Source organism: Silurus meridionalis, chromosome 17 (assembly GCF_014805685.1).
Source record: "Silurus meridionalis isolate SWU-2019-XX chromosome 17, ASM1480568v1, whole genome shotgun sequence".
NCBI classification, from domain to species: Eukaryota; Metazoa; Chordata; class Actinopteri; order Siluriformes; family Siluridae; genus Silurus; species Silurus meridionalis.
In genome coordinates this window covers 13800166-13806165 of record NC_060900.1, presented here as the reverse complement: position 1 = coordinate 13806165, position 6000 = coordinate 13800166, and the positions used below count along the sequence as shown (strand labels likewise).

The 6000-nt window shown below is 36.3% G+C and overlaps 1 protein-coding gene across 2 annotated transcripts in view; it reads right to left on the bottom strand.

Annotated features, from left to right (window-relative positions):
- The window catches only part of fbxl17 (F-box and leucine-rich repeat protein 17), a 235068-nt gene that overhangs the window by 1751 nt on the left and 227317 nt on the right, over positions 1 to 6000 (bottom strand). The window lies entirely within an intron of this gene.

Below are 6000 nucleotides of genomic sequence, written 5' to 3'. Positions count from 1 at the left end.
CGACAGCATTACAAACCTACATCTCCCGAATGAGTGCACGTGTAAATGCAGGACCTGGAGAAAACACAGACGCTTCGGCTGTTCGGTGAGATAATTACCCTCGTCCTCTGAGGCAATGAGTCGAAACAACTTTCCACTCTTTAACTTTCATCTTGTACAATGTCAACAGCGTGGCGGTCGGCTTACAAATGAACAGCACAATCCTCAGGGGAGACTGTAGTTGTTCTTTATTACGGCCAATCATAAATCTTTTTAAAAAGAAAAATGAATATCACAGACATTTCTATTCAGAGAAAAATTAGACAAAAAAAAGGGCAAAAAACTCTACAGAGGGGCTTCAAACACCCACCATTGCATAGACGATGATTAAAGGAAAGAAAATGGTGTACGAAGATGAGCAGCTCTTTGTTAAATTATATACATATATACATATATAAAATAATTGACATTAATGAAACACCCTATCCTGTGTAAGAGTGTCATTGTGTTAACTTTGTCCTGTAAAATAAACAAAAAAATAATAATTAAGTCAATACAAAAATAAGGAAAAAATTTATCAATTACCAAAATTGACTGAAAAAAAAAAAAAATTTATATAAAGAAAGAAAAAAACAGTTTGAGTTGAGTTAGTGCAATGCAGAAGCTAGAGAAGATCTATATGAAATGCTGTTCCAACAGAGATGGATGTTTTTAATCTTTCACATATCTGAAGTTGGGGTTCCTGATTTGCTGAGACTCTTCTTATTAACACTTGTTCATTTTTTATCTTCAAAGACTTTAATCTCTGGATCAGAGGCCTTCTTAATCTTGTTTGACAGGCAACGCATGGCTGTGACCAAGGACAAAGTGAAATCTAATATCCACTCACAACTGTTGCACGTTCCTCTACCATCCTCTGCATACACGGCCTATTGTAGACGTGCCAATATTTTCCCATATGCATTATTTATCCTTTTCTTTGCTAAGCCAGGTCATACTGGACTGATATATTGCTCAATCATCTTTATCCTGTTTTTTTTTTTCTTCCACCAGACTTCAAAGTGCCTAATTATGCAACGTGTGAGGCTTTACACAACGGCCATTTTACACAGCGATAATAATCAGCATGCACATTGTGCACACTAACTTTCATAAGAGACATTACCCCAGTTTTGTTTTTATTGCTGAGTCAAAAGACCCATTTTGGTGATATAAATATACTTTCCTAAGCTTCAAGAGCTCTAAAACACTTCATAAAACTGACAGATCTCTATGTAAGCGTTACATGGCAACTCCAGCTACCCGAACACTAAACGTGGGGGTTGGGAGTCTGAGATCATGGTGATATTAAAAGAACTTGGAATTAAATATTTATACCTATACTTTTTTTAAAAATCAAAAAAATCTCAGATTATTTCTTCATGTGCAATATATATATATATATATATATATATATATATATATATATATATATATATATATATATATATATACACACACAGTACAGACCAAAAGTTAATATATATTATATATACAGTACAGACCAAAAGTTTGGACACACCTTCTCATTCAAAGATTTCTCTTAATTTTTATGACTATGAAAATTGTAGATTCACACTGAAGGATCAAAACTATGAATTAACACATGTGGAATTATATACATAACAAAAAAGTGAACTGAAAAAATGTCATATTGTAGGTTCTTCAAAGTAGGCATCAAGAGAATGCCAAGAGTGTGCAAAGCAGTAATCTAAGCAAAAGTTGGCTACTCTGAAGAACCTTTATTATGTATATAATTCCACATGTGTTAATTCATAGTTTTGATGCCTTCAGTGTGACTCTACAATTTTCATAGTCATAAAAATTAAGAGAACTCTTTGAATGAGAAGGTGTCAAACTTTGGTCTGTATATATATGTATGTATGTATACACACACACACACACACACACACACACACACACACACACACACCATGCTTACAGCTACAATATGGCAAGTTGTACCAAGAATAAAGGTTTTAGGTTTAAGCATTGCAGGGTTAAAAGAAAAAATCTTACATTTTATGTAAAAAAATAGCTGGAAAAGGTGAAAAACATTCAAATGGACACACACATGCGCACACACACACACACACACACACACACACACACACACACACACACACACACCACACACACACAAACAAAACATAGTTTGAGCTAAAGGCCAGAGGGAAAAATGCAGATTTTGGAAAATGCTTAAAAGTGTTCTGAAGTACGTAACGATCACACAGTGCTGGATCTCCCTAACGGTCTGCATAAACACCAAGATTTACAACACTCTAAAGCTGCCAGTGCTCTATCCACAGCAGTTAAAATGTTAAAACGTGTGAGCGTGACTTTGATAAAGGCAGAGAGAAAGCTCAGCATTTGACTGGGACGCAGTCTGGAAGACTTGAGTTGCGATTAAATTTGAAACTCAGACTATGAAGTAAGAGCCTCTATTTTTTTATATATAAAACAGGGTCTGTATTTTATGCTGTCGTAACATTTTTAGTCTTAAATGATCACTTAAATCACCGCACGACATAAGACAGTCTGAGGGGAATGAAATGTGGCTATTTCTGTTGGAAACCTGGACAGGCATTACCCTCCAGAATACAGAGAGCTGACCTCACATTCTGGGAAATGTGCTCGATGCGTTTTGCTGGGAAGAAAGCCGAGCGAGAGTGATAGACGTGCCCGTGCTCAAGTGATTTTTGGCTTCTGACATTTCGTCTGTATTTGTACAAATGAAGAGCAGACTGGTTTCAGAGCAAACGCCGCATGTTGGACAGGTTGTTCTTTTATGGCTGATGGAATAACACATTTTCATGGCAAATGAAGCAAAATAATTAGGGTCATTTGTGTAAAAGTGCCATCCTTCAGTAACCATAACCCTAAATAAACCCTGAAAGTTGCTATTGCGTTTACTTTTTAAAATTAAAATCCAACAAACAAAAGTTTTTGTTACTGTTATGATTCTTTAAGAGGTTTTGGTGCTTAAGATTTACCTCTATGGAATTCTCCAGCAGTTTTATTAAACAGTCTGTGCTAAAAACTAATGCTCCATTTTAGAAAGCATAATATTGCTCTTTAGTTTATTGTAACTCACATCCAGGTATTAAAATATTTTTTATACTCACCCCCCCATGAATATAAAATATAGTTCCCTCGTGTTAATGGCAAATAACAGCTCCGTGGATGGAACTGGTTACTGTATCTGTTTACAAAGAATGGCTTTGAGCTATGAGTGGTTACAGCAGTCTCTTTTCCATTTCTCAGTCTCTCTCTTTTCTCTCCTGAATATTGGCTTTACTTGTGTGTTGAAAGCATTATACTGGACATCAGCATTGACAATGACTACTGAACTAGACACAGAAGAACGGTGTGAAAATAATTAAATGAAAATATGAAAAGATGCCATTTCAATTCCTGTATAACACGAATGCATGATGTACTTTGATTAAATATTTTTTTTAAAAAAGGATGGAGCCTTCACTCGGCTCCTCCATGCTGCACATCAAAGATTTTGAGGGATCTGAAAAACTGTCCGAGGTCTTAAATGAATTGATTTGATTATTTTGGCCGGCCTCAATTAGTAGCATTCTGTCACAGCTCAAGTCTTCATATATTTTGCCTAAGGGCAGAAATGAAATCAGCAATGTAAAGAGCTCAGCATTCTTTTCTGCAGCAGCACGAATCAAACAGAAGATTATTAATATTGTTTTTTTTTTTTTTTATACAAATTCCAATGCTAATAAAAGTTAATAAAAAGCTGAATATAAAGCATGGAATTATGTCAATTCCGTTATATTCTGTATTAAATATATTGGTGGTCTAAGCAATGTTTTATTTATTTTTTATTATTACTTAATCACAGTTTAACATATAACGATCGCTGATTCCAGTTGTCAAACCTGTGATAGAAGAGTAACTGAAAGATTGAAAGGGAAACTTTATAGAACTGTGGTGAGACCTGCGATGTTGTATGGTTTAGAGACAGTGACATTGAGTAAAAGACAGGAGGCGGAGCTGGAGGTAGCAGAGCTGAAGATGCTGAGATTTTCATTGGGAGTGACGACGATGGACAGGATTAGAAATGAGTTTATTAGAGGGACAGTGCATGTAAGACATATTTGGTATATCGGTAGGAGAATGCTGAGGATGGAGCCACCAGGAAGGAGGAAAAGAGGAAGACCAAGGAGGATGTTTTTGGATGTGGTGAGGGAGGACATGCTGGAGGTTGAGGCAGATGTAGAGGACAGAATAGAATGGAGACTGATGATCTGATGTGGCGACCCCTAATGGGAGCAGCAGAAAGATGATGATGATGATTCCAGTTGTCTGGAGGAGAAAAGCCAACATAAAAGCCGCCTCTCTTTTTCTCAAAACTGGGTGGCTATGCATGTTCACAGAACAACACTAACTGCCCTATTCAGTCACAAGAAAATGAACAAACAGGTGACACTCCGATCAACAGAGGAAATAAGAAACAAACAGAGCAGCTCTTCTTATGTGCCCAGTTACACAGGGAAGTGCTGATGGGCAGGGTGAGCATTTGAACAGTCAAACCACACTGTCTAAACAATGACCTGAATATAGAACATGTTCCTCAACAATAAAGATCAACAGATATAATAAGCAGTACTTTTTACTAAGAAAGGGATGATTTTATTACAGAGCACAGCACTGTTTAATTCTTAATTCGGTTCAGTCAAGAAAGGGATTGACTGATTTTCTATAAGAGGAAGCCTCAGAGTGTATTTAAACTGTAATTCAAATGATAAGTATATGTATTTCAATGTGCTTGTTTTTTTTTTAATAGTAACACATACTCTAACAGACTCCAGATAATAATAAACATGTCATCACTGATATACAGGAGGTCTCCGAGGGGACCCATTTATTAAACTTATTTCTGATCTGGCGTCAGTGGTTTGTAACAGCCAGTAACCTTTTTTCCTGCAATGACAATCAGTACAAAGAAGCTATTCTTTGTCTTATTAACTGAAATAAAAAAAAAATAATTGGGAGGAAATGACTGTTTATAGCTGTAAGGTAAATGATAACAGGAACTAACTTGTTTCACATTCCTCATCATTAGATGCAATTATCAACAGTAAAAATATGTGTGACATGCCATTCATTAGTAAGATAAATTTCAAAATTGTTGCCAAAAACTATAACACTATAACCCTGTCAATAACTGTGGAATTCAGTTAGTGGAAAATAACAGGGAGGGGGATTGGGAGGCATCACTCAACTCAGTTATTGATTATTTTCTAACTGCATGTCACATTCTGCTTTATTTCTTACATTAACTATTAGTGCTCCTCTTATGATCTACTGATAATGTGAATACGTCCATTTTGTACATGCATTCCTGTCAGCAAACACATATGTGGTTATATAGCACTGTGGTCTTACATTGCACACAGCATGATTTCTTTTTACAGATAGGTGTGTGTGCTCTGTTTTAAAACACCAATTCATTTCCAGCCAGTAGCTATAACTCAGTAGCAAGAGCTATAGTTACCGCCATCTGACCGAGAGATTTGGGTACCGCAAAGCTGAAACAGTCTGTGTTTTACTTCATTGAGCATATCCTGGCCGTTTGGGAATTGTACAGAGATCTGAACTCAGAAGTGACCTCAGCTCTAAAGCCAGTGCAGCATTCCTGCTCTGACATTCCAGCCACAGAACGAGAACGGAGACCTGAGGTCAGAAAGAACCTTACTGATGATGTGAATGAACTCCCATGAGCTTATACTCCATATCAACTCCACTCAATTAATAATAATGGAACTTGGCAGTTAATGTGTATGTAATGGTCTCTTCAATCACTGAATATAATTGGGTATGTTCTTGAAAAACTAATTCTTTTGTTAAGAAAAAACACTGTGTGACGATCAATGTCTGCTCTCTGCAGTAAATATTGCAATCATGGTTGCACTAAAGATAAGCTCTCCATGAGTGTTAAACTGCTTGAGTCATCATTAA